The sequence below is a fragment of the Monodon monoceros genome, unplaced genomic scaffold (assembly GCF_005190385.1).
Source record: "Monodon monoceros isolate NGI ecotype Baffin Bay Population unplaced genomic scaffold, NGI_Narwhal_1 Super_Scaffold_16, whole genome shotgun sequence".
NCBI lineage: Eukaryota > Metazoa > Chordata > Mammalia > Artiodactyla > Monodontidae > Monodon > Monodon monoceros.
Genome location: NW_021703772.1, coordinates 23089503 through 23114269, shown reverse-complemented (window position 1 = coordinate 23114269; position 24767 = coordinate 23089503). Strand labels below are relative to the sequence as shown.

General features: G+C 34.9%; 1 protein-coding gene across 1 annotated transcript in view; it reads left to right on the top strand.

Annotated features, from left to right (window-relative positions):
• The window catches only part of SPAG16 (sperm associated antigen 16), an 875915-nt gene that overhangs the window by 605839 nt on the left and 245309 nt on the right, over window positions 1-24767 (top strand). The gene's annotated exons all lie outside the window — the stretch shown is intronic.

The window sequence follows — 24767 nt, the reverse complement described above, 5'->3', positions numbered from 1 at the left end:
ATGTATAATCTTGAGTAAATAATTTAGTTCTTTTGTAAAAATGAATGATATAAAGAACAGTGAATATTAGATAATATATATAATGTGTTTAACATAGTACCTGGCAAATCGCAAATGCTATTACTATCACTTCTACTCCTACCACTCCTACTATTACTATCATTATTATTATTACTACTACTACTATTATTCTTGGAGCTAATATTTCTTTCTAGCCATTTGTGTTCAAATAAGTAGACATAAATAAAAGAACAACCACACACAAATATATGACTTTCTTCTGTCCTATAATTTAATTTTATTTAATATAATATAAATGTTATAAACATAAAACTGCAGTATATATTTCACACTTTAACAAAAATAAGAAAATGAAATTCTAAAACTATTCTAAATAAGAAATTACGCAATTGTATTAAACTTGAGCTAAATTCCACTAAAAAAAAAAATGGGCATAAACCTCCATAGGAGTATTTTGTCTGTTTCATATCATAGTATACCATTTAATAATTAGGCAGTTAAGAGTTTTAAATTTGATCTGGAATAGATTAATTGCTTTTCCCAAGTTACTAGTATGTGAATATAAATGCATTAATTATCTTTTTTAAAAATCATGAAAAAGTGGGCTTCCCTGGTGGCGCAGTGGTTGAGAGTCCGCCTGCCGATGCAGGGGACACGGGTTCGTGCCCTGTTCCGGGAGGATCCCACATGCCACGGAGCGGCTGGACCCGTGAGCCATGGCCGCTGAGCCTGCGCATCTGGAGCCTGTGCTCCACAACGGGAGAGGCCACAACAGGGAGAGGCCCACGTACCGCAAAAAAAAAAAAAAAAAAAAATCATGAAAAAGTAAATACTGCAATTGCCTACCTAAAAAGTTATCCTCACTCCATTTTAGCAAAGGAAGCTCAATTTCTGATATTCTGAATTTTGTTTGTTTTTAACCAATCTCAAATAGAAAGTGCGTAGTATCCATCTTTGGCCATTTTATATAAATAGATACAAATAACATTTAGGTCATGCAGCCATTGATCTTCTGAAGGACAAATGATGTCAGGCAGTACTTACACACCAAAAAAATTTAATTTTGTTTACTTCTTCAGCAATACAACTTGATGTCAACTACCATTTAGCTGGGCCAATAATATTGATATTTGATGTCAGTTCTTATTCATTACTGCACCTAGATGATGCATAAGTCAAAACTTTTAGATGTATGGTGAAAAACACTAAAGCAGGTTCTATCTGGGGAAATTGGAGACAACAGCAGAATAGAAAATTAAAACATGTGGAACATGACATTTTCATCTTATATAATATTTGAATTATTTCAATAATTCCTACATATTAAAAATTAACTTCATATCTTTTAAACTAATGCCATAGTATATATTCTTAAACTAAATCTTTTAGAAAGTAACCTTCTTGCCCTAACATTTTGTGAAGAAAAAATAATTTTTCATAGAAAAATGTGACACAAACAAAAGTGAAGGAAAAAAAGTTTGTGTAAGCAACTATTCAAAGATTAATTAGAGAATATTTTTAAGTGTAATAAATTGATAGAGGTTCTTTAGTTCTACTTTGTTATGTTCTCAGAAATTTAACACTGCATATGACGAAGAAGAAACAATACATTTAAGATATTACCCTGCCGCCAAAGTTTAACCTTCAATAACTTCCCTAGTTGGATAAAGGTGATTTATGCGTTTGTAGTTTTCTTGATGGTTCCATGAAAATTAGAAACAACATGATCATGCCGTATTTCTTGACTTCTTCTTTGACTATGAAACTGATAATTTGTGTGTATGTGTATGTATATATATATATATATATATATATATATATATATACATATATAGATATTCTTTAGAAGACAAAATATTTTGGCATATATAAAAAGTTTAATAATGGAATTTCAATGTAACTCTTTACTGAGCACCTACTATGTCCTGGACACTGCTCTAAATATTAAAGTTTCAGCAATGAACAATACCAAGTTCTACCCTTATGGACCTTATATTCTGGTAAGAACCAGAGACATTAAACAAGTAAACGCATGAATAGTCTCAAGAATAATAAGCGTTATCTATCCAGAATCAATTAGGATAAAGAGTAATGAGGTAAGAGTTGGAGCTTATCATAAAATGGTCAGAGAAGGACTCTCCGAGAGAATGACATTTAAGAAAACCATGCAATGATTTTAAGGAAAACTCAAGCAAAGGCAACAGCAAAGGCCAAGTTCCTGAGATTGTGGAGGTGTGGCAATGTTAGAAGAACAGGGCACGTGGAGTGGACAAGGATTAGATTAAGCAGGTAGAATATCTTACATCTAATAGATAATTGTTAACTTAGGTTGTTCTTATTGGTTAAATGTGGAATGGTTGAGGCTATTTTACAGTAACCTCATAAATGTTTATTTATACAAAAATGCCCTGGCTATGAGAAGCACAATAGATTATTTTGGCTGAATAATACCTTAATATTTTTTACCCCATAGCCCTTGACATAATTCTTGGTACAGAAAGTAACCAATAGATATTCATTGATTAGGAAATATTAGAAAGCCAGAACTCAAGTGGTATTTTAGAGGACATTCTTTGGACAATGTTCGCTGTGATATGATTAAATTTATTTTATACGATTGATCTTAAAGTATTATTTTAAAATTTATGACATGTTTCAGATTGTCCATGTTTGTTTTGAGCATACAGCTGCCAAAAATTGTTCAAAATATATTTACTATTTTTATAAGAAACAGTGTTACTGCTCAGAGTATTTGGCCATTTAGGCAACTGGTCTTCCAGTACAATGAAGTCTTATTTAAGTAATTTCCACAGTACAAAAATGTTTTAATGTCAAAATATCAATATAAAATTATACATTTTTCTCTAGTAATGATTAATTGTAGTCAGTCTAAACTTGCATGAGATTTAAAAAGTTTGAAAAACTACATGTATGGTAAATAACATGAGTTTTTCAAGAGATTGCTTTACATATATGAATAATGCATAATGTATCATACATTATCCCTAAATCACATAATTAGAGCAAAAAGAATTGTCACACCAATTTACTCATAAGCATAATTACAAGAAAATTTAATTATCCCCTTTAATGTGATTTTCTCCACTTAATTTTGTGTTTGGGGGTGAATGTGACCCTATGAATCCATACTTCAAGAAGTAACTGCTATAAAGACGCAGACCTACTAGAGAATGGACTTGAGGACATGGGGAGGGGGAAGGGTAAGCTGGGACAAAGTGAGAGAGTGGCATGGACATATATACACTACCAAACGTAAAATAGATAACTAGTGGGAAGCAACCAGGTAGCACAGGGAGATCAGCTCGGTGCTTTGTGACCACCTAGAGGGGTGGGATAGGGAGGATGGGAGGGAGGGAGATGCAAGAGGGAAGAGATATGGGAACATATGTATATATATAAGTGATTCACTTTGTTATAAAGCAGAAACTAACACACCATTGTAAAGCAATTATACTCCAATAAAGATGTTAAAATTCTTAGTAAGTGCTCTGTAAATATTTGTGGAAATGATTTAGTTGAATAAAAAATCAAATCTTGTTCTAACAAGGAGAGAGACTGGTTTGACCGGATATTTCGCAGTCTGCACAAAAGTCAGCTGTTAATGTGGATATTCAGGTTCCAAACCCCTCTCTGACCTCAAGTAACTGTAGCAGAAGACTCATATTTCTCTGATTTTCATTTCCTGCCCTGCCCCCTTCATTACTCTGGGAATATAGAAGGACTGGCGTTCTCCCTTGATGAAGGACAACAGATTAATAACATTAAGTTTCTACATCATTAAAATTGCCATCCCTGGTATATTTCAAGTGTACCATCAACTGTGACTAGTTTTTACTCTTCAGGGGGTCCTCTGATCTCCAGTTCCTTATGTAAATTAATGCAAAAACTGCTCCAGTAGTATCATGTGCTATTCATTTCAAACTCCAAAGGGAATGTTCTATTTCTTGATTTGGCAAATGGAAAGAACAGAGTGGCAGTGTGCTGAGTTACAGGTTAACAAACAGAATATTGGTCCAACCTGGGATGAAGAGCACTGGGAAAGAAAGCATGGTGTTATTCTCAAGTCTGTTGAATCAGAGATTCATTTATATCTATTTTGTTCTCATGTATAAATATCTCTAAAATGTAAAGTTATAGTAAAATATATTTTATTCCATTTAGGAGGTTTACAAATTATTTTCAACAGATGACTCCATACCTCATTAAGGGGTTAAGATCATGTCTTATCCATTTCTGTTTTGCCCCTCTCCTGTCCTTTCTCCCTCACCACACTCCATTACCTGGAACTGGGTCATTCTAACACGGAACACTTATCTGGTAAATATTTAATCGATGACTAAATTTTATCAGAGTCCTTAAAAAAAGAAATTTCATCATCTTTTAAAATTATGTACAAATTTCTTTCTTCAGCTCATTGTAACAAATGAAAGTAGACTAGTGGAGGGATAGAAATGTACTATTCTGGGAAAAGGATGGGTTAGAGCAGCTTGATTAAATGGATTAAAAAGAAGTAAAAGTTTAGCAGTTGACAAACTGGTTTTTAAAAGCATTTGAATGTCCTTTAATTCACAAATTAGAAAACCCATTAGTGTGGGTTGTTTTAGGAAGTAAGATTATCAGTGCAGGCTTCATTCAAATGTTAATAAATATGGGCATATGTGCTTTCCTTAAAAATGGTTGTTTAGAGAAAATAAGTTGATGGGCAGAGGCGAAGAACTCTCAAGTTATAAGCATTTCAAGAAAATATATGCTCTGTGTCTGTGTGTGTGTAGTATGTGTGTGAATTACTCAAGTGACCGCATTAATTATACATATATGTGTCATATTATAATTGTTTAAGCATTGGATGAGAATTCTATTGGCATGTGTTAGTTAAATCTTAAATTTATTTTCCAGTCTCACAGGGAAAGTGACAAGAAAAGATATAAAACTCTAAGCTCTATTCAGGCTTTTCATTGTCTGGCCATGTTCACTAATGAGCCACGTTCCACTCCCCCTCTGCCTCCCTCAATATCTAGTATTTTTACCCTCAACTTCTGCTAGTTCCAAGGTCACTATGCCAAAATTAAATAATAATGTGCATCGAAATTCAATTTAAAAGCTTTGAATAAAGACCCTCCATCTGATTTACATATGAATTTATTCCTGACTTTCTTCTTGTTTATCTAATGGATTTGAATTCAATCGGATTGAGTTTCTGATCACAGCAACTGCTTACCAGGTATGTGAATTAGAAATAGCCTCAGAGGATCAAGATGGTGGATAGGAGGACATGGAACTCACCTCCCCCAACAAACACATCAAAAATATATCTAGATGTGGAACAATTCTCACTGAAAACCAACTGGAAGCTGGCAGAAGATCTCTTATACAACCAAATCTTCAAGAAAGATTCCCATATAACCAGGTAGAAAGGAAAGAAAAAAAAGTATCAAGACGGGACCAGCACCCTTGGAAGATATCTGTGAAGAAGAGAAGGTTGATACGGGCAGGCCCTCACCCTGGGAAGCCCCCTTGCCTGCTGGGAGGTCTGCTGGGACAGATGGAGGGACTTGAGGGGCCTGGACTCTGCTCAAGAGGAAGTGCTGTGTGCTGGCTTGCTAGCAGTCAGTACAGAGATACCCCTGCATTGATGGCTGCCACCTTGCTGCACTTCCCAGCCTGAAATTCGCACCAACTGGGGGCTGCTAGTGTGTGCAGCAACTAGGCAGTGAATTGCAGGAGGATGGGCCCTAAGAGAGGACTCAGTCTAGCTGCACAGAGATAGCCTAGAGGGCCTGGGGTATGGGCCCCACCTCCCAGCACCAGCCTAGCACTGGGTCCAGGATGAACACAGTGGAGAAAAGGCCACAACTTTGCTGCTTCTGAGCAAAACCATGGATGCACGGGAGGTGCATAGGTTTACTGTGATCACATGGGCCTCACTTGCTTCAGCACTCGCCTCCTTTGGGACAGAGCATGCACTTAAGGACAACAGAGCCTTATTGAACCCAACACTCAGGGCTTCCACTCCAACAACTGGGGAGCAGACCTCAGCTTCTGACAGGTCTATCAGCCATGGAGCAAAGAGGAGGCCCCACCCAACATCCAGTGCAGGCTCTGGACACCACAACACCAATCACACCCACCAGCAAGGGGCTAATGGCCATCACACACTGGCTGGCATCTATACCAAAAACAGCCCTTACACCAAAAATATTGGACTTACACAGTCTACACAGGGGTGCTCCCACATAAAAACACCCCTTCAAGACCACAGTAGATAACTGTTTCTCCTAAATTTATAGTGACAGAGAAACTTAAATAAAAGGAAAAAGCAGAGGAACCACTCCTAGTGAAGATAACAAGAGGAGGAACCAATCAAAATTAGACAACTCAGTTGCAAAGATAAAAACCGATCTAGAAGCAATGAGTAGCAGACTAAATAACACACAAGAATGAGTAAGTGATCTGGAAGATAGAATAATGGAAATCACTCAATCACAACAGCAGACAAGAAGACAAAAAAAAAAAATGTAATGGGATAATATAAATATGCCATCCTATGCATAATAGGGGCTGCAGAAGGAGAAGAGAGAAAGAAGGGGATCAAAACTGTATTTGAAAAATTATTGTTGAAAACTTCCCAAACCTTAAGAAGGAAACAGATATTCAGGTACAGGGTACACAGAGCATCCCAAACAAGATGAACCCAAACAGACCCACACCAAGACATATCACAATTAAAATGACAAAAGTTAAAGATAAAGAGAAGATTCTAAAGGCAGCAAGACAAAAACGGAGTCAGTTACAAGGGAACCCTCATAAAGATATCAGCTGATTTCTCTACAGAACTGAAGGGAGTGGCATAATATATTGAAAGTCCTGAAAGGGAAAAACCTGCAACCTAGGATACTCTACTCAGCAAAGGGCATTATGTAATGATAAAGGGATCAATGCAAGAAGAGGATATTACACTCATTAACATATATGCACCCAATGTAGGAGCACCTAAACATACAAAACTAATACTAACAGACATAAAGGTAGAAATTGACAGGAATAAAATAATAGTAGGAGACTTTAATACCCTAGTGACAGCAGTGGACAGATCTTCCAGACAGAAAATTAATAAGGCAACAGAGATCCTAAATGACACAATAGACTAGTTGGACTTAATTGATATCTACAGGACACTATGTGCCCCCCCACCGACAAAACCAACCAAACAAAAAAAACAGAATATACCTTCTTTTGAACATTCTCTAGGATAGACCACATATAGGGCACAAAACAAGCCTCAACAAATTTAAGAAGGTAAAAATTATTTCAAACATCTTTTCTGACCACAACAGTATGAAAATAGAACTCAACCACGGGGGGAGGGGGGACAACGAACACATGGAGACTAAACAGTATTCTCCTAAAACACCAATGAGTCAGTGATAAAAATCAAAAAGGAAATTGGAAAATACCTTGAGACAAACAACAATGAAACACTTTGCCTTCCAATGCAGGGAGTGCGGGTTTGATCCCTGGTCAGGAAGCTAAGATCCCACATGCCTCGCAGCCAAAAAACCAAAGCATAAAACTGAAGCAATATTGTAACAAATTCAGGAAAGACTGTAAAAATGATTCAATAAAGACTTTAAAAAGACATCCAAAAAATCTTAAAAAAAACACAACCTTACAAAATCTATGGGATGCAACAAAAGCGTTTCTAAGGGGGAAGTTCATAGTGATACAGGCCTTCCTCAAGAAACAAGAAAAGTCTCAAATAAACAACCTAACCTACCACCTAAAAGAATTAGAAAAAGAAGAACAAACAAAACCCAAAGTCAGCAGAAGGAAGGGAATAATAAAGATCAGAGAGAAAATAGAGATCAAAAAAGACAATAGAAAAGATCAATAAAGCTGGTTTTTTGAAAGGATAAACAAAATTGACAAACCTCTGGCCAATATTACATGAACCTCATAAATTCATTTAACTAATCTTGTTAGGTGCTAGATATTTTTGTATTCCTATAAATATTCTTGAGCATTTTTTCTGTTAAATTACTTAGAAATTGGTTCTTTCATGTCTGCTCTTAAGATTTGTTAGGTGGGACTGCAGCCATTCTTAATCTAGAGTTAATTATTTCCCCATTTCTGAAGCAAGACACTTCTTTGTGCTCTAGTCCACACAGTGCCCCTGAATCTTGAACTTTTTCAGTCTGGCTACTGGGACAGGCACAATTCCCAGCCTTACGTGAGTGCCTTTCCCTGTTCCCTCTAATCATTTCAAGTGGTTCTTTTCCAGGCCTCTGGGTAGTTTCCCCAAATGCACTTGCCAATCTGTACTCAACTAAATACTGGAGGAAATTGCTCTGCAGATCTCCAGGGTTCTCTCCTCGTGTACTCTGTTCTGCAAACTTGAGCTGCCTTGTTTCCTTGGACTCTCAGCTTTATCCCCTCAACCTCGGAGTCAGCCATGCACTGTCCAGTTCCCTCTCCCTGTGCTGTGGACTAGAAACTATCATGGCAGCATGTCACAGCAATCTTCTATGGCTCACATCATTATTTCCTGTATCTCAGTGGTTATTGACCTTTGTTGCCTCATGTACGGTGTCTTGCAAACTATTGTTTCCTGTATCTTGACCATTTTTTTGGATTTTTCACACAGGAGAGTAAACCTGGTCCCTGTTACTCCATTCTCCATTGTGACTGACAGAGGGAGTCTTTTTATCATCTGCCTTTAACTGTCAACAGATTTAATCAGAAGATATGTGATTTTAATGATAGTGACATTCTTTTTAAAATTTATAGTTAGCCCTTCTTTCCATAAAAAGTAAAGGTTGACAGTGTGTCTGTAGTAAACCTGAATTATAGTCCTGATTGGACCATGGATTTCATATGAAGGCTTAAACCAGTCCCTTAATTTCTCAAGCCTTCACTTTTCTAATCTGTGGGAGACTTTGATCTGGACAACCTTTATATCCTCTTTCAGAAATGTGTCTATAGTCACTAATGTTTTCTTTAGAAATTGAGAAAAGCTATTGAATTTGAATATATCAATTAGAAGGCTTTTAAGAGAAACAAGAATGTGTTTTCAACATCTGGTCTTTCTGAAATTTGAATGATCCTTTTTGACTCCATACTTACTAGCAAACCCAGCAGCAAAACTGAAATCTTTCCTTTGATGTACACAGCAATGCCAAACTGAAATGATTTAATATTGTTCTCTCTTCAGATATTAAGTACTAAGCTTTAGTTTTTACTTTATACCTCTTTGGTTTATTCCTTCATATTCCAAAAATCCTCTTGCCCTACTTTGACATTATAGTCAGCATGTTACTATGTAAATATATCATGAATGAGTATTGCAGTGTGACAAGCCATATCACAAGAAAACATCAAGGACCTACAAGACAAAGATCTCATACATGAATATCTGAAATAATGCCAATAATGACACTGAAAATGAAGGAAACTCACATGAGAGTCAGAAAATGTATCTCTAGTGCTTTTAGAAGGGGCTCATTGCCAGAGGCAGAATGCATTAATTTCATATGCCATGTTAGGGATTTTCCATTTCTCCTTGAATAAAACGTTAGTTTCAAAAATTGTCCTTAAACTAGAAAGACTCTCAGTGATTTGTTAAACCTTCTTCTCCCCATTACCTTCAGAAATCCACTAATTTTGCACCATATCTGGCAGACAGGAAGTTGGGCTAATGTGTCATCAATTCTACGAGAACTGTGCTTTCAATTTATTCAGCATTTGCAGAATGAAGGGCATTATGCTAGGTTTTGTGGGCGATTCAGCCAAGTAAAGTATTTAGTCCTGCTCCTTGATGAACTACAATATAATTAAAGAATAAAAATCTACACACAAAGTGGATAGCTATCTATCAATGTAATGCAACAAATTTTAGATACCAACAATATCAAATTAAAGATCAATGGGAATATCTGGCATAATTCTTGAGAGAGGTCAATCATAAGCATTAGGAAAAGTTTTGCTCTGATGATTCAGCTATGGAAATAATGATTCATTAACTCATTCGTTTCAATATTTTTAAGTGTATAATATAAGCCCCAGAGTACAAAAGATTTACAGTAGTACTATCTAAGTAAACTTTCTGTAATGATGGAACTGTTCTTTGTCTAAAGTGTCCAATATGATTGTGACTAGCTACATGAGAAAATGTCGATTTTATTTATTTACTTTTTTTGCGGTACGCGGGCCTCTCACTGTTGTGGCCTCTCCCGTTGCGGAGCACAGGCTCCGGACGCGCAGGCTCAGCGGTCATGGCTCACGGGCGCAGCCGCTCCACGGCATGTGGGATCTTCCCGGACCGGGGCACGAACCCGTGTCCCCTGCATCGGCAGGTGGACTCTCAACCACTGCGCCACCAGGGAAGCCCAAAATGTCGATTTAAAATAAAATTAAATTTAATTTAAAAATTAGTTGCAGTAATTAACATTTCAAGTACTCAGTAGCCAGTAGCATTGCACAATATAGGTCTAGAAGGAAAAGACATGCATGTGTACAAAAAATTACAATTTGTTGTGTAAGTTTTATGACATGGCTCTTCAGGAGCAAGACAAGGAATACCTTACGTTCCCTAGAATAATTTAGAAGAAGTTGTGTTAGAGCCAAGTTTTAAAATATATTTAATATTTAACAGAGAAAGAAATAGCAAATCAGCATCCTAGTCAGTAGAAATAGTGAGAAGAAAAGGATGAGAGCATAGTGTATTCAAGGAGTAGAGCAGAGTAATGCGCAGAGAAGTTGTGGGAGATGAGAGGCAGGAAGGAGGCAGGTCAAGGAGGGGCTCAAATTTGTATTTTAGAAAATATTACTCTGTCATTAATTTTTCAGCTATGGCATTATTGATATTAGGGATGAGGTAATTTCATAAATCCAGGGGTGGGGATGGGCTGCCCTGTGCATTATAAGATATTAATCAACATCCCTGGCCTCTACCAACTGAATGCCAGTGGTAGGTGCCCCAGCTGTGATAATCAAAGATGTCTCTATAGACGTTGTCAGATGTCCTCCAGGAGGCAAAATCACCCTGGCTGAGAACCAGTTGTGAAAATGAACTGCAAAAATACATGGCTGAAGCAGAGTTCACTACACGTGTCTGTGCGTGAGATGAGGAGGACCTGAAATGAGGGATTTGTGGAGAGTGGAGGCCTACTTCAACTGAACAGGATTGGAGAGGAGAGAGATGGAGAATAGGATGACAATCTCTGCTGACTGAATTGGATATGAAGCCTTTTATTGAAATGGAAAGTACAGCAGAAAGATCAAGTTTGAGGGAAAGATGAACTTGGCTTTGAATATGCTGACTTGTGGTATCTGTGGAATATCCAAATAGTAATGTTCTGTGGGTATTTGAAAATAAAGATCTGGAATTCAAAATAGAGATGTCAATTGGACGTGTAAATTTGGGAGTCGTAAGTATGTAGCCATTGTTGAAATCATGGGAACACTTCTTTCTGCACCTAGCAATCTAGACTTAATGACAACTGTCATCATTTCCACCTGATCTCCAAATATAGTCCTATTCAATCCATTCAAACACATAGCCCAGTGTTGTTTTGATTTTTGTTTTTCTCCTGACTTCATGTAGAATGAAGGACTTTGAAGTCCAGCTACACCAGCCTATTTATGTTCAGTACTTCTGCCCAGAGGGCCTTGATCTCACTCTTTCCTTTTCTTGGATCACTCTTCTTCCTTTTGCTCTGAACTCAGAAGTCATATTTCTAGTGAGACCCTTCTTGACTCAGGCTATTTATGCTTTAACACTCTTTCTGCCAGGTATTCCATGTCTACACTTTTTTTTCCATAAATCCCGTTAACATTTAACGTACCACATATTTTACTGATTTATTTAATTTATCGTATGATTCTCTCCAGAAGCATACAAGTTCCATAAGTCCAGGACTTCTCTCTGCTTTGTTCACTCCTGTTTATCTACCACTTAAATCAGTGTCTAACACCTAGTGAACTCCATCAATATTTCTTTGATGAATGAAGAAGTTTCCTACTGGTCCAGACAAGTTTGCCTGGGTTCAGTCAAATTCTTGCTAAGACTTATGGCACAAACTTGAAAACCACAGGAAAGTCATGTTTACTTGTTTTGCAGGGTCTCAGAGAGACAATTTTGTACTTAGGTACCTGCTTAACTCACTGAAACTACTGGCCTTCCTTCTTTTTAACATATCAATATTTATGTTCAAAACACGTAACAACTTTTTATATCATATGAAATTCATATTTCTCAGTGTGGGCTCCAAAAACTCTTCAGAATTTTTACACATTACTAACCTCATCATAAATTCACCTAATTCCCCCTAGTGAAATATGTTAATCTCTGCTTTGTATTCTGACATTGTACCATTTTCAATACTAACGACGCCCTCCTGCTTTCTGTCCACTAATGTCTCTTCATAATCTGCACCTACTTAAAATGTCACTGTTTCTAGAAAGGTGCATTCACTTAATGGACCTATCCTAGGACTGCATTCCTAGAGGAAAGCTTCTCTGATCCCACAGGCTTGGGTTAGGTGGTCAATTATTACTAGAAATAACCCTTTATCTACTTCTGGCATTTAACTTTGCCTTTAACATTGTATTTGTATAGAGCTTATATCTATTGTATCTCTAGCTCATGACCCCAAGCCAGTGACAGAGTACAGCTCAGTAAATATTTGTTCCTTTATATACATTAATTGTCTTCATCTGTTTCTAATTATTCTTCTGCCTTTTAAATTAACACTTGCTTGCTCAATTTGTTCTTTGCTAATACATATTTGTTGTTATTCTGTTACAGTAACATTAGCTCTTTCAGGGCATTCTACCTCCATAACAGACTATGCTCTTTAAGTACTTAAAATGGGCTTTATTCTCCAAAGCATCTAGGTCAAGGCATGCAAAAAGCTTCCTTGCTAAATGTTTAAGATCTGGGACACTTGGTCAGATTGTCTGGATTTGAATCCTGGATCTACATTTTATTAACAAAATGCCATTAGGCAAGTTGTATAGTATTTTAAGTCTCAATTTTCTCATCTGAATAATCTGGTGGTATAACCTAACTATAGAAATGAAGGTTTCAATGAGATATTAAATAGAAATCACTTTGAACAGGTTATCATGATTATGTAGTGCAGTGTTGTGTACTCTAGATGCTACATACTTGTTTGAGATGTCCAGGTCCCATATCCCTGGGGCATGCTTGGTGATTCAAGTTATTAATACCTAACTGATTGACAATGGTATAGAGAAGAAGTACGTGCTGACAACAGCAATCTTATCAACATCTTTCCAGTGCTTTTTATTCCTTCCTTATTTAGCCTCACACTCTGAACATTCCCAAAACTTACCTTCTGTTTCCATTCTAATTCCGTAATTTCTTTAGCTTATTTGTGCCATTAAGGTACTGAGGGAAGAGTGTAATGAGCTAATGCTTAATGCTGCACAAGCCTGTCCTAAGAGAGACACTAATATATCAGTACTAAAAATGTTTGAAATACTAATTTTCCTGCTAATGAGCCTAAACATTTTATTATAGTTATACCTTAATACCAAGCTGCAGGTCATTACCTTCATGTATTGAAATCAGCTGATGTTTCTGGGGCTTAATGTACCTGCCATTTGCTTGATGACCCCTCTTTCTTGCCCATTTTACGTAGTAGATATTTAGAAAATGAAAATTAGATCACTTGACAGGATCACTAATGAAAATTAGATCATTTGACTTGACATCATATTGTGTATGATGGTTTGATTTCATTATTTATTAAAAACTATTTTTCTGATTATACTAATTAATAGATACTAGTTCCATGAAATTTGAATTTTGAAAATATGAAAAGGAACAAATAAAATAAGAATGATTCATCCTGTTACCTAAAGATAATTATTATTTAGTCCAACCAATCTTATTTTCAACATATGTTTCTGTGTGTGTATAACTGTAAGTAACTCTGCTGCTTTATTGCACTACCATATGTATGTTTTCCTTTGTATTAATAATCTTTGGAAATGCCATCCATAGTTAAATAATAGTTTAGTTATATAATTATATGTTACAGTTATATCTATATAAAGATATGTATATATACATGTGCTTCTGTGTATCTATCTTTTTATCTATTGAACAACTAATTTCTTATGTTTCTACTGCCCCATCTTATAAATGATATTGTGAGGAACATCTTTGTGAACAACTATTGATCTGAGTTATTAACTCACTTAAATATATTCTAATGGAAGAATATATTAAATATATTTAAGCATTTGTGATATATTATGCTACATTATATATATATATATATATATATATATATATATATGTTAAAATCGCAGACCCTGAAGTCAACTGACATATGCTTGAATCCTCACTCCAAATTATTCTACTAAGATAATTTTAGGAAAATCACTTGATCTCAATTAGCTCTAGTAATAATTTTTTTCACTTAAATTTCTTTTTTTCTGATACTGATACTCCTTTGCCAGCTTCCTATTAATTAGTATTTAATAATTAAATTCTTTTATTTTTACTCTGAGTATTTTTTTTGCCACTGTTCTTATTTTAATGTTTTTCTTGTATTTTGCATAAGATTTTATTTTCTGTTTTTATAAACATTTTTCTTGTCTATTTTAATTGTTAAGTATAGCCTATTTATGTGTGTGTGTATGTGTAATTATTTGTATGTTCATTGTTATTGCTATCACAACTTACTGTGTTTCCCATTTATTCTTTTCTTTACTTCTTTTTAATGTATTTCTTTTTTTTTTTTTAATTAAGATTAAAATTAAGGTTAGATTAGGATGGTTAGAGTTAGGATTTGGTTTGGACATTTCTTTTTTGTAGCAAACAGTTAACTAACCTTGACTAAAGTTTCTTGATTTTTCAATATCTGTGCTGACCATTATATCACCTGACAATATAACTATTAATAGTTGTGGCAAAATATAATTATTAATAGTTCTTCCCATAAGATGTTTATATTTAAACTTTTATAGTCTGAATGTTTAAAATACATTTAGTCCAGAGTCATATTTAGCTAAGTAAACAAATTTAGATTGAATTTTATTTTCCCACACGATTTGGACATTATTCCACTAGTTCTAACACCTAGTTTTTGTTATCAATCTAATTGTTTTATAAATAATCTGTAATTTTTCCCTTGTAGATAATTTTTTTTTCATTCATAATGCTCCATACTTTCATTACTTGTTTCTAGGTGTGTTTTATTCTTATATATCATGCTCAATACTTGGAATGCACTGTTATTTTTAATATATCTTCCTTCAATTTTGGAAAAGTTTCCATTATTATACCTTCAAATACTGCCCTTCTGCCTGTCTGTACATGCTCTTCTTTTGTAATATATTGGAATATCCAGCTCCGTACTCCCCTACATCTCTTACTGGTCTGAATGCTTTCATCTTTTTATCTCTGCATATGCAATCTAGCTGAATTTCCCAGTACAATCTCCAATTCACTAACTCTCTTTTCAACTTTGTCTATTCTAAAGTATTTCCTATCTATTGAGCCTTTTGTTTTCAGTGATTAATGTTTCAATTTTCTTGTTTTTTTCAAGTCATTTTAGACTGTTTTGGTTTCATTTCTTTTTCTTTAATGAGTATTAATTTTCATTAACATCTTTGAGATTCATACTTATTTAAAAATATTTTTCAGTCTTTTTGTAATTTTAATGCACTCAGATTAACTTTATTTCCAATTATTGACAGGCTTAATAACTTTAGATCTCTTTACCTATCACGAAAAAAAATTGTAGGGCTTCCCTGGTGGCACAGTGGTTGAGAGTCCCCCTGCCAATGCAGGGGACACGGGTTCGTGCCCCGGTCCAGGAAGATCCCGCATGCCATGGAGCGGCTAGACCCGTGAGCCATGGCCGCTGAGCCTGCACGTCCGGAGCCTGTGCTCTGCAACGGGAGAGGCCACAACCATGAGAAGCCCACGTACTGCAAAAAAAAAATTGTGGCTACTTTTGAGTAGAGTAAGAAAAGTGGTTCTTTCTTTTAGCTTCTTTATCTCTCTTGCTCTCTATTTGTGCTTACTCTTTCAGAGCTTTCAGTATTGTAGCTATTTCCTTTGTCTCCCAGGCCAATAGCCTCAGGGCATCCTAGAATAAGTCTTACATTTATGATTCAGGTATCCTGCCTTCTAGGATTGAAAACCACTGAGCAAGTTATTAGCATGTGTTACTTGGTTCAGATCCAAGTTGTAAGACTGTGTATAACTCCAGATTCCTTAAATATATACCTTCAAATAAATTGCAGCTTCAAACAGATTTGAAAGCAACTTTTGTCAGCTTCATATTTTTAAGAAAACTTACAGTATCCATGGCTTTAACGATATGTAGGCTTTTATCTCCCATCTGACACAAAGTACTTTTAGTCTCTGATACCCTACTGAAGCTGAATAACTAGGGCCTGCTCCTAAACCCATAGCCCAGAAGCCTATGGTTTTATTTCTAGTCTCTACTTTATGTTTCTATTCTATTTTTCTGTAATGAGTATTATTTTTATTATTCCTTATCATTCTTTGAGATCTTATACTTTTAAAACTTTGGTTCTTTGCTTTTTTTTTTAATATAAATTTATTTATTTTTGGCTGCGTTGTGTCTTGGTTGCTGCACGCGGGCTTTCTCTAGTTGAGGCAAGTGGGGGCTACTCTTTGTTGCTGTGCGCGGGCTTCTCATTACAGTGGCTTCTCTTGTTGCGGAGCATGGGCTGTAGGCATACGGGCTTCAGTAGTTGTGGCACATGGGCTCAGTAGTTGTGGCTTGTGGGCTCTAGAGTGCAGGCTTAGTAGTTGTGGCTCACGGGCTTACTTGCTCCACAGCATGTGGGATCTTCCTAGACCAGGGCTCAAACCCACGTCCCCTGCATTGGCAGGTGGATTCTTAACCACTGTGCCACCAGGGAAGTTCCTGAGATCTTATATTTTTAAAAATAAATTTTTAGGCAAACTTTCTCTTTGAGACACATTGTAGAGCTTAGTGATTAGCGCATATTCTAGAGCCAAACAAGTCCAAATCCTGGCTCTTCCTCTTTAAACTGCATAGGTGGTGGCCAGGTAATTAAGTTTCCTGTGGCTCAATTTCCTCATCCATAAGATGGGGGTGTTAATAGCAACCTATTTCATAGTAGTTTTTGGTTTTGTTTTTGTTTTTTTAATTTAAGGGATATTTGTATACAGGTTTCCCCCACTATCCAAAAGTTGAGCATTCCTTTAAAAACTTGCATAAGCCAAAATGGCATAAAGCAAAGAAGCAGTTAACTTTTTTGTAAATGTGAAAATCCTCTTTGGATTTCTTTCAGTTAGCAAAAGCAGGAAATAACGTAGATCTTTCATAAAAGAGAAATAGTGTAAAGCAAACTTTTGAAAAGTGGAGAATACCTGCATGTGTGTATAATACCTGCATATGTGTATATAAATGCTCAGAACCCTGAGTGGCCCATGGTTATTACTCAATTAGTATTAACTATTATTATTTTTTGTCTCATTTTATAGCTCTGTTTTTAAGACCCGCTCAACTAGAAGTCCTTCAATACACTATTTAATTTTTCTAAAATTTATTTAGTTGAATATTGTGAGATAAGATTAAATTTTGACTCATCATATAGTTCTGAGAATTAGCTGTGACATTATTTATGAATTTACTATAAGATAAATTATAATGCAATATGCAAATGTATAATTTTCCTGAATTTATTTTAAAGTATCATTAAAGAAAAAGTAATATATTTGATAATTAAATCTGAAGAATATATACCTTTTATTCTTGAATAATTTAATTATTTGTAATTATTGCCCACATTTAAAATATTAAAGGATTTTCTACCCAGATTACTCAGAATTCCTCATTACAAAAAATATACACAGAGCTTAGCCTGCTGGGGTATTATCAGCACCTAACTAACGTGGGGGAAGGGAAATAAACAATTACAGCTGGCTTGCCTTACACATGGGAGAAGGGAAAAACCCAGTTCCAGCCCACTCTAGCCAACCTGTTCCACCTAAGAGTGAGAGAAAAATTGAGAAACACTTATGAAGTTCATGGTCCAGAGGCATAGGCTCACTAAAAGACTAAGACCTAATCATAGGACTATAGAACACTTGCCCCACCCCATACTTCACAACCACATTACTAAAGGCATATTTACAGCAGTTTCTTTTACCTGGTATATCATGTATGCCCATCAAGAAAAAATTACAAGAAATACCAAAAGCCAAAAAACATAATTTGAAGAAACAGAGCACGCATCAGAACCAGACATGACAGGATGTTGGAACTATCAGACCAGGAATTTAAAACATCTATGATTAATATGCTAAGGGCTCTCATGGATAAAGGGGACAGCATGAAAAAACAAATAGGCAGTGTAAGCAGAGAGATGAATATCCTAGAAAGAACCAAAAAGAAATACTAGAGAGAAAAGCAATATAACAGAAATGAAGAATGCCTTTGATGGGCTTATTAATAGGCTGAACACAACTGAAGAAAGAACCTCTGAGACAGAGGACATATCAATAGAATCATCAAAAACCAAAACAAAGACAACAAAGACTTTAAAAAAATGTACAAAACAAAAAATAAAACCCCCCAAAACCAAAACAAAACAGAACATCTAAGGACTATGGAACAACTACAAAAGGTAAAACATACATGTAATGGGAATACCAGAAAGAGAAGAGAATGAAACAGATGGTATATTTGAAAAAATAATGACTAAGGTATCCTCAAATTAATGTCACTCATTAAACCACAGACCCAGGAAACACAGAAAATACCAAGCAGGATAAATGCAAACAAAAACCCCTAGATCTATGTATATCATTTTCAAACTATAGAATATTAAAGATAAAGAAAAAATCCTGAAAGAAACCAAGAGGGGAGTGGCTCACATATAGAGAAATAAAGATAAGAATTACATATGACATCTCCTCAGAAACGATGCCAGGAAAAAATGGAGTGAAATATTTAAAGTGCTGAAAGAAAAAACACCAACATAGAATTCTTTACCTTGTGCAATTATCCTTTAAAAGTGAAGGAGAAATAAAGGCTTTCTCAGATAAACAAAAATTGAGTGAATTTGTTTTCAGCAAATCTGCCTTGAAACAAATCTGATAACCTAGATGAAATGCACCAATTTCTTAAAAGACACAATTTGCCAAAACTCACATGAGGAGAAATAGACAATCTAGATACGCCTGTATCTATTAAAGAAGTTGAATCATATTACCTTTCCAAATAGTTAATGCACTTCCAAAACAGAAAGCACCAGTCCCACATGGGTTCACTTGTGAATTCTACAAACTAAGGAAGAAATTATATCAATTCTCCATAATCTCTTTCAGATAATAGAAATAGAGGGAATACTTCCTAACTCATTCTATGATCAGCATTACCCTACAACCAAAATCAGAGAAAGACATTACAAGAAAAGAAAACGACAGACCACTATTTTTCATGAACATAAATACAAAAATCTGCTACAAAATGTTTGCAAATTGAATCCAATGATGTATAAAAAGAAGTAAAAACTATGACCAAATGGGGTTCATCCTAGGTACACAAGGCTGGTTCAACATTTGGAAATCAAGTAATGTAATCCATCACATCAATAGGGTAAAGATGAAAAATTACATGATCATATCGATGGATGCAGAAAAACTATTTCATAAAATAGTATACCTATTCATGATTAAAAACTCCCAGTAAATTAGGCTTATAAGGGAAATTGCTCAACTTGGTAAAGAATATCTAAAAGGAAACTTATGGCTAACATTATTATTAATGGTAAGAAACTAAAGGTTTCCCACTAAGATATCAGGTACAAGGCAAGGATATTTCCTCCCACCAGTCCTTTTCAGCATTGTACAAGAAGTTATAGATAATGCAATAAGACCAAAAAAAAAAGGGAATAAAGTTACACAGATTGAGAAGGAAAAACTAAAACTATCTTTGTTCACAGATGATATGACCATCCAAGACTTAATTTTAAAAAACAAGTAAAAAAAAAAAACAAAACAAAACATTCTGGAACTAATATGTGATTACAAGGTTGCAGGATGCAAGGCTAATACACAAAAGTCTATTGCTTTCCTATACACCAGCAAGGAAAAAGTGGAATTTAAATTTTAAAACATAATGCTATTTATATTAGCACCCCTAAAAATGAAATATTTAAGTATATCTAACAAAATATGTATAACATCTATATGAGGAAAACTATAAAACGGTGGTGAATGAAACAAAATAACTGAGTGAATGAAGAGATACTCCATGTTAATGGAAGCGAAGGCTCAATATTGTCAAGATATCAGTTCTTCCCAACTTGATCTGTAGATTCAGTGCAATCCCAGTAAAAATCAAGAGAAGGTATTCTGTGGATACAGACAAACTGATTGTAAAGTTTAGATAGACAGGCAAAATGATCAGTGATTGCCAGGGGTTGGGCAGGGGTGGTATGGTGGGATAGGTGAGTACAGAGGATATTTAGGGCAGGGAAAATACTCTGGATGATGCCATAGTGGTGGGTATATGTCATTATACAATTGTCTAAACTCATGGAATGTGCAACACCAGGAGTGAATTGTAATAATACAGACTTTGGGTGATTATGATGTGTCAATGTAGGTTCATCGAGTGTAACAGATTTGCCACTCTGGAGGGGACGTTGTAAATGGGGGAGGCTATGTGTGTGTAGAGGCTGAGGGTATATGGAAAAATCTCTGTATCTTGCCTTTAATTTAGCTGTGAACCAAAACTATCCTAAAAAAATAAAGTCCTAAAAAATATATAGGGCAACTTTTTATAAACATATCTCCCTATTCAGTCGCTGCACCATATGTATTGTATATTTTTAATCAGTGTAACGACAGTATACTATAGAGTTTTCCGTGTTTTACATTGTTTCTGTAATTCTTCTTTTTATGGCTTTGTAATAATTCATCTATGGTATTTATTCATCCGCAATTATTTATTGAACATTTATTGGTTTCTATTCAAGGTCATGGGAATGTACTGCTAAGCCAAAGTACCTGCACTTACAGAGTTTACAGCATTCTCATGTGTGCATAGTTGATATATAATCATTCATTTAATTTTCTATTATGTTGTATAACTCTGAGAAGAGAACAATTATATACATTGTTTTATTCAGCCTTGAAGAGCCTTTGCAGAAGAAGTAATGTCACAACCCTAAAAATAGTTTGCTTATTTAGATGTTCTGTAAATTCACTTTCCAAAAAAAGATGGGAAAATAAATGTGTGTGTGTATATATATATATATATATATATATATATATATATATGAACATAGTGTGTTGAACCAAGAAAATACTTATCTGATTTAGCTGATTCATCAGGATGAAGGTACAAAGTATAATCAAATTGGACCTTTTTTAATAATAAATTAAGATTCTATATATTTCTTCTTGATATACAATATAAAGATATAAGGAATCTCATATAGAATATTGCTCTATGACATTTCTTACACTACCTGAAAAATAGCCTCTTAACCCCAAACCTATGGTAATGCCCAAACTTGTAAAATCTGTTTTTGAAAATTATATAAAGCTGTAAGTTATGTCTATATTAAGGAATACTCTAGGCTTATGAAAATAGTCTTTTAATCATTCATTTAAATTATAAGTGACATCATTAGCATCCTGGTTTTCTCTTTTTTCTTTCTTTGTTTTATAATATATAAATATGCTTGGAACCACTGTGCAGAGAGATAGCTCAGTCTGCTTGTCTTCCTGCCACTGTTGGTATCAAGTTTGCATAAAAGGTGCCTCTGGCAGTGCTCTGGATCCACAACAGCACAAGATTTATTTCTTCCATATTAGATTATTACAATTTCACTTGTTTCCATTTTTTATTTATAAATAGTGCTACTTTAATATTTTGATCATAACTTTTTTAAAACCTTACAGTTAATTTCAGAAGTAGCCTTAAAAGTTTCAAAAGTATGAACCTTTGTGATCCTTGATATGTACTGCTAAATATTTTTCCAGTATATTTCCAGCAGCCTAGATGAAGCTAGTTTGGTTTTATGTTGTTCTACTCTAACTTATTAATTGCCTGTCTATATGGATTTTCTCACTACGATCTTTAAGTTGGAAATGGGAAGGCTTAAAAGGGGCAGTCAGGAGTCGTGACTGTTCACTTTCATCTCAACTGTATCCTTTATCCATTTTCCTAAATTCCACTTGCTTTGTTTTACTATTTGAGTCTGTGATAACCAAAAAAAAAAAAAAAATTCTGAGCTTCAGCTCATTTACCATATTGTGGAAAAAAATCCATTATAGTTGCATGTAGTCAACATTGATTACTCTCTACTCCCCTTATATTCATTTTTTTATTCATATGTTATTCTATGATTTATTCAAGATCAAATGCCAAACATGTCACAGGAACTAAGCCGGGTGCTGGCGATTCAGTGTCACAAAAACAACCATCTGTCTGAATCCGAACTTCTCCGAGAACTTTTCAGTGCAACCATCTTTATCACCTTTCCTCCTCAGCCAGTACTGGTACCAATGACATAACCAGAATTACATTTTAGATAGTTTTCCAAAACTCTTGAGTTTTTACTTTCTTTAAAATTGTCACAATTCCACCTTTCTCCAAAACACATTTTCTTTCAAATCTTTCTTTCTTGGTTAGGTTAAGTGCCTAACTATAACTAGTCTTTGTTTTCTTACCTGACATAAATTCTAGATAAAATATTTGTTTTTTCCCCAGGTTGTCAGCTAATTCCTTTTCCACACCCTCCATCTTCAGATCCCTCAAAATTCACACTGTGTGGTTTAGATTAGTAATATTTTAATATCCTTCTTCCCTATGGAAGGAGAATGGCAAATGGTTCCAGTTCACCTGAGACTGGAGGAGGAGGGATACAAGATCTTGATATTCCAAGTTTTTGGTTTTGGATTCTCTGCATCTTTTATCTCTTTCTTTTATCTAACTGATTCAGAACCATCAGGGTTAGAATCAATATTACCTTAAGACCGCTGTGGAAGTACTTGGACTAAAGTAAAACTTCTAGGTAAACTCCCATGAGGCATTCATCATCTACTGGTTTAACAAATATATATTTTTAAATTTTTTATTATTTTATTTTATTAATGTTTTTATTTTTGGCTGTGTCAGGTCTTAGTTGCGGCACATGGGATCTTCGTTGAAGCATGAAAGATCTTTCATTGTGGCACGCGGGCTTCTCTCTAGTTGTGGTGTGCGGGTATTTTCGTTTCTTTAGTTGTGGCACTCAGGCTTCAGAGCACATGGGCTCTGTAGTTTGCAGCACGTGGGCTCTCTAGTTGAGGCGCTCGAGCTCAGTAGTTGTGGTGCGCAGGCTTAGTTGGGCTGTGGCATGTGGGATCTCAGTTCCCTGACCAGGGATAAAACCTGCGTCCCCTGCATTACAAGGTGGATTCTTTACCTCTGGACCACCAGGGAAGTCCCAACAAATTTTTTTTTAGTTCTACTATGCTCCAGGTACTATGATAGGCATTGCATTTGCCTCTCTGGTTAACTGAAAGTATAGCTACCGAGTTATCAAATCTGAATACAAACTTATTTCTACCACTTTATAAGTTATTATATTTGTTTTACCATAATGCATATATTGTCATGAATTTTAAGTTCCTTGGGAAATGGAAAAGTTTGGCTATATGATGTTAGTTATTCAAAATTGTTTAAAATACTATCTACTATTTATTAATAAATCATTTAGCACAGCACTTGGTTATTAGAAGCATTTAATAAGTATTGACTATTATTATTTTAGTATTATCAAACTGTATTAATTGATTATTTGACAGTGGTAAAAATTAAATATAAAAATATTAAACCCATTTAAGTACTAATTTTCACCCAGAAAATGATGGACTATTTTTTTTTATTTTTAGTATATTTCCTAAAAATTTAATATTCAGTGGTATAAAGCACACTTTAAGATTGTCTTTGTTTCATAGAATCTAGGCAAGGAAAGGACATGAAGTCTATAACCTGACTTTAGTGAGAAGTGCCTTCAAATTAAATTCTGACTAAAATTTATTCTGTTCTCACAGTTGAAAAAAAATTCCATTCTGCGACCTCTGAAAGATGTTTTAAAACCCTTATAGCTGGAAAGAGTCCTTTATAATTTCTAACATTAATATTCCCTATAATGCTGAGAACTGTTCTTTTCTAAAAATTAAATTCACTGATTGTTCACAATTCTCACAATACACGTTTACATATTTGAAAACATTCCAAGTTCTCCATGTTCTTTTTAAACTGTAAAAAAGATTAAATATCCCATTTATTAGCTTGAGGAAAAGGTTATTGTATTGCTTTGCCAGTAACAGCAGTTACAGAATTTTAAAACTAGTGGAATTTGTTGTACTACTGGAGTATTTAGGGAAAAAAAACAAAAAATCACTCGGACTGTAATACACTATGCAGTTTTTTGTTTTTGTTTTTTTTTTACAGAAAGGATAGAAATCAAGGAGTAAATGAGAAAAAAAGTATGCGAGCTAGTTCAAAATGATAATAGGGAAAATTGTATAATAATCAAGTTATTATCTTTAACATTTTAGAATATTTAGGAGGAAAATAATGAGAGGTTGATTTTTGACTAGACATTAAAAAAATTAAACTGGATCTGAAAGAGAAACTGTATATCGAATTGGAAAGAATATAATGACTTATAAACATTGTACA